Raw genomic sequence first — 10,690 nt, 5'->3', positions numbered from 1 at the left:
GAAACGTCGATTCTCCTGTTCCTTGGATGCTGCCTGACCTGCTGCGCTTTTCCAGCAACACATTTTCAGCTCTGATCTCCAGCATCTGCAGTCCTCACTTTCTCATCAAACTACTGAAGTTTGGTACAAAATGACTAACTATGTTGAATAAAAGTTATTTTAAATGGTTTGGCAGATATGGGGGAGGCGGGCAGCCCACTTTGCCTGAGTCTTGGGCAGAGCACTACAGACTCAGACTTGCTGGGTTGCCGCCATCTTGGACCTCCTGAGCCCATAGTATTAAGAATGAGAGTTGAAAGATCATCTAACTGGGTCAGGTTGACAGTTGGATGCATGAAATAAATATTCTTCTCAATGAGTATTTATGGTGACTGTAGAAGAAAATAGTTTCCTTAAGAAGGGTTTATTATATCATACTCATCTTCTAATCGAATAGAGGCACTTGACTGATTGTTTGAGATTGTCTTATGCAGGCAGTAATCAGTGCCAGCCAGGGGATATCAAGCAGTATGTTACTAAGGTAACAGAAAAATGCTTTAAAGTTACTTTACAGAAAAGACACTTCAGAAATTGAGGAGTTTGAATTGAAAGATGGTTGGATACGGTCCCATACAGGCCTTGGTTTCAGGCAGAGGCTGAGTCATTCTCCAAAGGGGCTATGGGAATTTACCACCATTGATTCCCATATGGGCTCCACAGGAAGGGAATGGCAGAAACAAATGGAAAAAGTAATATTGTCAAATGAAGCAAGAAGAAACCTAAACTCGACCATCCCTGTTTGCACTTTCTTTAAAATACATGTCTGTGTTTTGTTATCATTCATATCTATACCAACATTCAGACAGTTTTATTTAGTTTAACTAAATATTCAGATTAGTACTTGTACCAAAATACCCATAGGATTGGGAATGTCATGTTAAGCTGATTTAAGATTACTCTAGAAAACATTGTGTTTTGATATGTTTGTGTCTTATTTCTTTCTTACAGTGAGAGAATATGAGTCATGTTTGTGCAAGAAAGCTGCAATTACCATCACATGACTAACAAGTTAACTCTGTGGACTGTTGTGTTACTGATCAGCTTTGGTAAAGCTGGGAAATCCCCAGCTGCCAACTTTGAGTGTGCTCAGGGCAATAATCACACATTGCCATCTTCTTCTAGTTATTTTGTCTGCTCAGAGCATCACGATTTGGTGTTTTTGGCTTGGAGTATTGGACCAAACTTGTACTGCTGTGTCAGACAGAGAGACAGAGTTAGGGCGATCGAGTCGAAAGCAGCTGCACTCTACAGAGTCAGACTGCCACCAAACAACCACTACTTTTAGGCAGAGTGCCCACACCCAGGAACAGTCTGGAAAACAGATGCAAAGACTCTTTTTTTTTTCAAAAGAAGGTGAAAGGTTTCTTCATGTTTGTTGTCTTGAGATTAAACCAGACAGAAATCACATGACATGAAGGAAGAAAGGGCATACATACAACATATTTGGAGTAAGGTTCAATGGGGTTGCACGATAGCTAACACAAAGATTCTTCCTTCACGCTTAACCCATCAAAAGCTGGTGCTTATTTTAGTTATTATTCTGCTGTTTTAAAAGAAAGGAATGGGCTTTTACAGAGGGCAGAATTCAGGTGGGATGCAGTTCATTCTCTGCCCACTGGAAACAGCACATCCCCTCAGAGCTTTTAGCTGCCTCTTTATACTTTACAGCACCAGGTTATAGTCCAACAGGTTTATTTGGACATACAGCTTTCAGAGCACTGCTCCTTCATCAGCTACCTGATGAAGGAGCAATACTCCGAAAGCTTGTACTTCCAAATTGACCTGTTGGCCTATAACCTGGAGTTGTGTGATTTTTTAACTTTGTCCACCCCAGTCCAACACGGCACCTCCACATCATTTTTATGCTTTGTTTACTTCCAGTTAAGAATGGATGGAAAGAGTGGCTTCTGGCAACAGAAGATCCAGTCCTTCATTTCCAAGCAAGCAGGAAAAGGACCCAAGTGAGATGGCCAACATATGGGGCTTCTTGCATCTCCAAGGAGATTGGAGACATCTTTGTTGCGGATCTTGATTTGCAGGAATTCAAAGTTACCAACTGATTTGGTGAGAATCTCATTGGACTGCAAATTACCACACAAGATCTTAAGACATAGATGCAGAAGTAGGCCATTCAGCCCATTGAATCTGTTCTACCACTCAATGAGTTTATGCCTGATCTGCTAATCCTTGATCCACTTTCCTGCCTTTTCCCATTAATCCTTGATTCCCTTACTAATTAAAAGTGTGTCTGTCTAAGCTCTGAATATGTTTAATGAGTCATTCTCGATAGCACTCTGTGGTAAAGAATTCCACAAATTCACTAGTGTCTGAGAAAAAAATCCTCATCTTAAATTTTAGACTCCTTTCTCTGAAATGATGCCCTTAGGTCTGAGACTTTTCCCCAAAGGGAAACAACCTTTCCACATCTGCCCAGTCAAGTCCCGTCAGAAATTTGTAAGTTTCAAAATACTTGCCTCTCATTTTCTGAACTTTAATGAGCATAGGGTCAACCTACTCAACCACTCCTAATAAGACAGTCCTTTCATAAACTGGAATCAATCATGAAATTGATTTTCATAGTTGAAATCAACCTGATAAACCTTTTCTGGACTGCTTCCGAAGCTAATGTATTTTTCCTGAGATAAGGAGACCAAAACTGTTTACAGTATTCTAGGTATAGTCTAACGAGTTAATTGTATAAGTTTTAGTAAGACATCTCTCTTTCACACTTCATTTCATTTGGAATAAAGGCCAACATTTCATTTGCCTTATTTACTATCTCCATAACTTGTACGTTAGCTTTAGTATGAAGACTCCCAAATCCCTCTTTGCTGCAGCTTTCTGCAGTCTTGCTCCATTTAATATTAGAGTCATAGTCATAGAGTCATACAGCATGAAAACAGACCATTCGGTCCAACCAGTCCAGGCCGACCATAATCCCAAACTAAACTGGTCCCACTTGCCTATACTTGGCCCATATCCCTCCAAACATTTCTTATTCACATACTTACCTAATAATCTTTTAAACATTGTAACAGTACCTGCATCCACCACATCCTCTGGAGGTTCATTCCACACACAAACCACCCTCTGTGTACAAAGGTTGCCCCTTATGTCCCTCTTAAATTTTTCTCCTCTCACTGAAAAAATATGCCTCTAGTCTTGAAACCCCCCACCCTAGTGAAAAGACACCTACTATTCACTTTATCTACACCCCTCATGCTTTCGTCAGACTCACACAGCATGGAAACAAGCCCTTCAGCCCAACTCGTCCATGCCAACAGGTTTCCTAAACTGTACGAGTCCCATTTGCCTGCATTTGGTCCATAACCTTCTAAACCTTTCCAATCCATGTACCAATCCAAATGTCTTTTAAATGTTGCAATTGTACGTACCCCTACTGCTTTCTCTGGCAGCTCATTCCAAACAAAATGCTACCCCTCAGGTCCCTTTTAAATCTTTCCCCTCTCATCTTCAACATATGCTCTCCAGTTGTGGACTCCCCTACCCGTGGGAAATGATCTTGGCTATTCACCCTATCCATGCCCCTCATGATTTTATAAACTTCTCTAAGGACATCCCTTAGCCTCTGATGATCCAGGGAAGAAAGTCCCAACCTATCCAGTCTTTCCTTATACTCAGTAACATCCTTGCTAGTCTTTTTTGCACCCTTTTTGGTTCAACAACATTCTTCCTACAGTTGGGTGACCAGAATTGCGGATAGTACTTAAATGTGGCCTTATCAATGCCTTGAGCAAATGTAATATGATGTTCCAACCCCTGTACTCAATGCCCTGACTGACGAAGGCAGTATGCCAAATGCCTTCTTCACCACTCTATCTACCTGTCATGCCACTTTCACACTGCACCCCTCGGTCTCTCTGTTCGACAACGCTCCCCAAGATCCTACCGTTAACTATAAATCCTGCCCAGTTTCTCTTATTAAAATGCAATGCCTTGCATTTATCTGAATTAAACTCCATCTGCCATTCCTCAGCCCACTGGCCCAGCTGATCAAGATCCCATTGTACTCTTAGATAACCTTTTTCATTCTCCACAATACCAGTAATTTTGGTGTCATTTACAAACTCACTAACCTATATTCTCAACCAAATCATTTTTATAAATGATGAACAACAGTGGACCTAGCACAGATCCTTGCAGTGCACCACTTGTCAAGTTCGAATAACATTCCCAACCACCACCTTGTCTCCTATCATTAAGCCAATTTTGTATCCAATCAGCTAGCTGCTCCAGATCCCATGTGATCTAATCTTGCAAACCAATCTACCATGTAGAACCTTGTTGAAAGCCTTGCTAAACTTCATATAGACAACATCTACCTTTCTGCCATCATCTATCTTCTTGGTCACCTCTTCAAAAAACTCAATCAAGTTTGTGAGATACAATTTCCCAAACATAAAGCCATGCTGACTACCCCTAACTTGTCCATGCCTCTCCAAATACATGTAGATCCTGTGTCTCAGAATCCCCTCCAGCAATTTACCCACTGCTGACATTAGGTTTACCAGTCTGTAGTCCCCTGGCTTTTCCTTGCATTCTTTCTTAAATAATGGTACATCATCAGCCACCCGCCAGTCTTCCGGCATCTCACCCACGGTTTATGATAATACAAATATCTCAGCTGGAGGCCCCACAATTTCTTGCCTAGCTTCCCACAATATTCTAGGATACACTTGATCAAGTCTCAGGGGTTTACCTACCTCTAGTTATTTTAAGACTTCTAGCACCTTCTCTTCCCTAATGTGCACTCTGTTCAAGATATCACTATTTACTTCCCTGATTTCCCTAGCATCCATATCTTTCTCCACGGTAAATACTGACGAGAAATATTCATTTAGGATCTCACTCATTTTCTATGGTTCGATACATAGATGGCTTCACTGATCTTTACAGGGCTTTATTCTTTCTCTAGCTACTCTTTTGCCATTAATATACTTGTAGAATCTCTTTGGAACCTTCTTTACCCTATATGCCAAAGCTATCTCATGTCCCCTATCTGTCCTCTTGATTTCCCAAGTAAGTGTACTCCTCCATCCCGGTACATCTCAGGGGATTCATTTGAGCCCAACTGCCTATACCTGATATATGCCTCCTTCCTTTTCTTAACCAGAGCCTCAATATCTCTAGTTATCCAGTCTTCCCTCCACCTGCCAGCCTCGCCCTTCACACAAATAGAAACATGCAGGCCATGAATTCTCATTATCTTGCCTTTGAAAGTCTCCCACTTGCCAGATGTCCTTTTACCTGTGAACTGCCTCCACCAATCAACTTTTGAAAGTTCCTGCCTAATACCATCAAAATTGACCTTGCCCTAATTTAGAACTTTAACTTTTGAACCAGGCCTAAACCTTTCTGTAACTATTTTAAAACCAATAGAATTATGGTCACTAGTCCCAAAATGCTCCTCCACACACCTCACTCACTTGCTCTGCCTTATTTCCCAAGGGCTTAGGTTTTGCTCTTTCTCAAGAAGGGCCACCTACATATTGATTGAGAAATCTTTACTGAGCACAATTAATAAATTCCTCCCGTCCAAGCCCAAACACTGTGGCAGTCCCAGTCATTGTTTGGAAAGTTAAATTCCCCTATTACAACCCAATTATTCTTACAGCTACCTGCGATCTCCCTACATCTTTGCTCAAGTTCCCACTGACTATTGGGTAGCCTATAGTATGATCCCATCAACGTGATCATCCATTTCACATTTCTCAGTTCTACCCATATAACCTCCAGGAATATCATTTCTAAATACTGCAGTGATGATTTCCCTAATCGAAAACACCACTCCCCTCCTTTCTTGCCTCCTCTTCTATCTTTTCTATACTCTGGAACATTAAACTGCCAATCCTGTCCCTCCATCAGCCATGTTTCTGTAATAGCTGTGATATCCCAGTCCCACGACCCCTCCATGCCCTGGGTTTATCTGCTTTACCTGTCAGGCCTCTTACATGGAAATAAACATAGTTTAATTCATCCTTCATTCCCTGATTGGTCTTGCCTGACTTGTCTATTTAACTTGCTCTCTTTAACTTCTGTACTAGCCTTGATCTTTTCTTTTGTCTCACTATCATTTAGGCCGCCCTGCTAGACTAGTCTATACCCTACCGAATAGCACTCAGAAATCTGCCCACCAGGATATTGGTCCCCCACCAGCTCAGCAGCAACCAGTCCCTCTTATACCGATCACTTTTAAAAATCTGCATCCCTGCCCCTTGCACCAGCTTCTCAGCCACGCATTCATCTGCCCCATTCTCCTATTCCTACTATCACTGGCACTAGGAGAAATCCAGAGATTACTAATCTCGAGGTTATACTTTTTAACCTCCTACCTAACTCCATATAATAACTTTGCAAAACCTCAAACCTTTTTCTCTCCCCACTCGTTGGTTTTAATGTGTGCAATGACCTCTGGCTATTCATGTTCCCCTTTGAGAATTTGCCTTGAAAATTCAGCTCTTTTATTTTTCCTGCCAAAAATCTCACATTTCTCCACATCATATTCCATCTGCCAAGTTTTTGCTCACTCACTTAACCGGTCTATATCTCTCTGTACACTTTTTTTGCCATCCTTAGCACTTGCCTTCCTACCTATTTTTGTTTTATTTGCAACATTGGCTATAGTGCATTCACATTTCTCATCCAAGTCATTAACATGTATTGCAAATAATTGTGCTCTGATCCCTGTAACAAATGATGTGTCACAGGTTGCCATCCTGAAAATGCCCTCAATCCAAAACTCGGTCTATTAGTTAGCCAATCATCTATTGTGCTAATACACCACCTGCAACACCATGGGCTTTTATCTTGTTAACCAGACTAACATGTGATATCTTACCCAATGCCTTCTGGAAATTCAAATATATTGCATCCAGTGCTTCCCCTTCATCAATCTTACTTGTTACTTCCTCAAAACTTTTAATGAATTTGGCAGGCATGATTTACCTTTCATGAAGCCATGTGGACTCTGCTTGTTCATATTAAGTACAAGAAAGAAATTGAATGCTTGGCAGCATGGTGTAAACACAATAATCTCTCACCAACGTTGGAGTTGCCAATATCAATAGTCTGGTGGTAAGAGAAAATAGTCTAATAGTGGCTATCTGAATGGAATGCATATCAACGGTTGCTATGCTTTGGGGCAGTTTTAAATTTAGGGTAAAATGAAGGGAGTCATGTGACCTCTGAAATCTGATAGACAATATGTCTAATATTGAGCTGTTAATGACTAAAGGAAGGCTTTATTGAGAGGTGCAAGTTATTCACACAGTAAAGTAATGATGAAAATAGCTGTGATGTACAGACTGACAATCTCTAAGCCCCCAAAACGTGTTGTGAATATTAGGTTGTAAACAGTCAAGTTTTAAACTTTCTGACTAATTACAAGATGAAATTGTGAAGTGATGGAATCACAAAAGGTAATTGAAGCATTTGAAGATGCTTCGCCTTAGATTCCTGTGGTGATGTTTTTAGGTTGAGATGTTTGGCACCCACAGCCATCTTTTGCTAGGCATGACTATCTGGTCAGAATTTGCCTTCATTCCTAACTTCAGTTTTGCTATGGCTTTTTAGAGCCACACTTGGTCAAATGTTGCCTCTCGCTTCACCTGTGGAATTCAGTTATTTTGTCCATATTTGAACCAACATGATGATGCAATCTAGAGCTGAGTGGCCCTGGCAGATCCCAAACTGGGCAAATTATTCCTGAGCAAGTGCCTCTTTGTTGCATTGTCAATGGCACCTTCTATCACTTACCTGAATTTTGTAATTAGCTTGATTGGATTTAACCTAAAGAAGAAGAGTGAGAGACATTAGGGACATTAGTGACTGCTGGGCAAGCACATAAATAGCAGTAAATTGAGGGGTGTGTAGGTTAGGTTGATCTTACATTAAGATGAATGCTTGGCACAGCATTGTGGGCTGAAAGGTCTGTACTTTTCTATGTTCTATGAATATCAGCAAAATGAAGGAGCTGGTCATTGACTTCAGGAAGCAGAGAGGAGGGCATGCCCCATCTGCATCAATGGTGCTGAGGTGGAGATGATCAAGAGTGTTAAGTTCCTGGGAGTGATAATCACTAACAATCTGTCCTTGTCCACCCATGTCAATGCAACAGTCAAGAAAGCACAACAATGCCTGTACATCCTCAGGAGGCTAAGGAAATTCAGGATGTCCACTAAGACCCTTACCAATTTTTATAGATGTACCACAGAAAGAATCGTATCTTGGTGCATCACAGCATGATATGGTAACTGCACTTCCAAAAGTCTACAGAGAATCATGAACATAGCCCAGTCCATCACGCAAACCAGCCTTCCATCCATTGACTCCGCTGATACTTCCCGCTGCCTTGCTAAAGCAACTAACATAATCAAAGACCTGTCCCACCTCGGTTATACTCTCTTCCACCCTCTTCCATCAGGCAGCAGATATGAAAATTTGAATACGCAGACGAAAAGATTCAACAACAGCTTCTTCCCCCCTGTTATCAGACTTTTGAATGGACCTCTCAAACTGATCTCTCTTTCTGCATCCTCAACACTATATTCTGCACTCTGTTCTGCTACCCTAATGCACTTTGTATGGTATGATCTGCCTGTATAGCATACAAACCAACACTTTTCATTGTATATTGGTACATGTGACAACACTCAAACAGTATTTCTAAATACTCTGCTATTACATCCTCTATGAACATTTTTTCCAACAACAGGAAGTTATACTAACTGTCTTCCTGCTGTTGGCAACCTGTTTTTGGTCTCCTTTCTTTTTGGAAATAAAAGTATTACAATGACCATTTTCCAATCCTTTTGGACTTCCCAGAACCTAAGGATCCTTGGAGGATTATTACCAGTGCATTCACTATCTCTGCAGCTAATTATTTTAATATCCTAAGATGCAACCGTTCAGGTCCCCAGAATTTATGGTTTGTAACCTATGGGTGTGCCATGTGAGTTGCCATTGCTGCCTGTCGACAGTGTGTCTAACTGGGACAGTCCCACATCTCTGCAGAGAGGCTGCTAGGGTTCTCCTCATGCATTGTGGAGCCCATCCATGGCTGGTAAAATGGCATCAGCAATGGGAAGAGCACTGAATTAGGGACTTATGAGTGTCCTTTGGGTGTCAGGCTATTGTCCACCTTTCCTGCTGTTGGCAAAATGCCACGGAGGTGGAAAGCAGAAGTCAGTCTACTTTCACCTACATTCCCTCTTAGTGTTTCAGCTCCCCGCCACTTCCTGCTTTGCTGCTCCTGATTCCATAAAATTCAGCCTGTAATGCACACTTCGTCTTTGCTACTTAAAACAGGATCAAGGATCCAGTTGACATTATTAGGCCTTGATATACATTATATAGGCAATTATTTATATTTATGTTTATTGAGGCTCCTATCTGTTTCTGATTGAAGACTCGGGCACATACCTGATTTTCCAACAGATTCGCAGTGAGTGAAATAGTGAAATGAGGCGACAACGGTGGAGGTTAAGTTCCACACTAATTGTGAAGGTGCTGTCACCCCATTTCTGAAAAATAGCAGGGTGTAAGAAAAGGCCATTACTTTTGATAGAGAAAATCATTGCAGTTTTGTTTGTTTATAAATGGTGTGCAATCATTTTGTTTATACTAATTATTTGCAAAGAATCATTCTGCAAATGTAAAGGTCTTGCATGCATTTGTATTTGTCATGCTTTGTCGTTCAAATAAATACGAATTCCTTTAGCACCTCATTGGCTCTAATCAGTTATAGCTGAATTACCTTAAAAAAGCCAGCTATTTTTCTGACTTTGACCATCCTCCAGACCCCATCACCCCAAAGATGAGGCTAGTGAGTTACAGTTAGCTGCTAAACCAGCGGTATTCTCAACAACAACAATTACTATCTCAGTGACCTCAGTATGTGTCAATTTGGACAACTTTTCACAAAGGCAATTCAGAAATGACTTTAAGCAGACAGCTAGGTTCAACACAGTTCCACCTTAGCAACTCAACATCAAAGGCGCACACTAGGCTTCACTGTGCATTCGCACAGGAGAGCAGGTCACATTGAAAATAACACCTTATTTCCGATTAGCAAGATTATCAATGAATTTGAGCACAAGAATTATATTTAGATTTTAAAAACCCTATTTTGTAAAATATATCAACATGAAACATCAATGCCTATAATGCACAATACAACAAACACAGAAAAGGCTGGAAGAGAAGTCAAGGTGATTCACAATATAATGATTAAACATTGAATAATATGGATTTTAAGAACATGACAATTCTAGCAAGTAGCAAAAGCTAGTACAGAATCCAGTTTTGAAATCTTGGGAAAAGTGTTGTTAGTAAAAATGAACAGACAGGGGAGGAGGGAAAAGAACAACATATTGTACAATAGGAGAGTACGATGTTTGTTGATAAAGGCCAAATTGTGATGGAGGGAGAGGGTTGAGGCTAGAATTAGTAACATGATTGCCTATCAGACAGCAATATCTTTCCTGCACAATTTAATGTACTCATATGAAAACTGGAAGTTTCATAGCAATCTTAAAGATAATTAATATCTCTGTTCCTGCATTTGGGGCTTTCATATTAACTTTAATTTCAATTTTCTGAGAAACTTTCTGTGCTCTTTTAAAGGAAAATC

This window comes from Chiloscyllium plagiosum, chromosome 9 (genome assembly GCF_004010195.1).
Source record: "Chiloscyllium plagiosum isolate BGI_BamShark_2017 chromosome 9, ASM401019v2, whole genome shotgun sequence".
NCBI lineage: Eukaryota > Metazoa > Chordata > Chondrichthyes > Orectolobiformes > Hemiscylliidae > Chiloscyllium > Chiloscyllium plagiosum.
Note: the sequence above shows the minus strand (reverse complement) of the source record.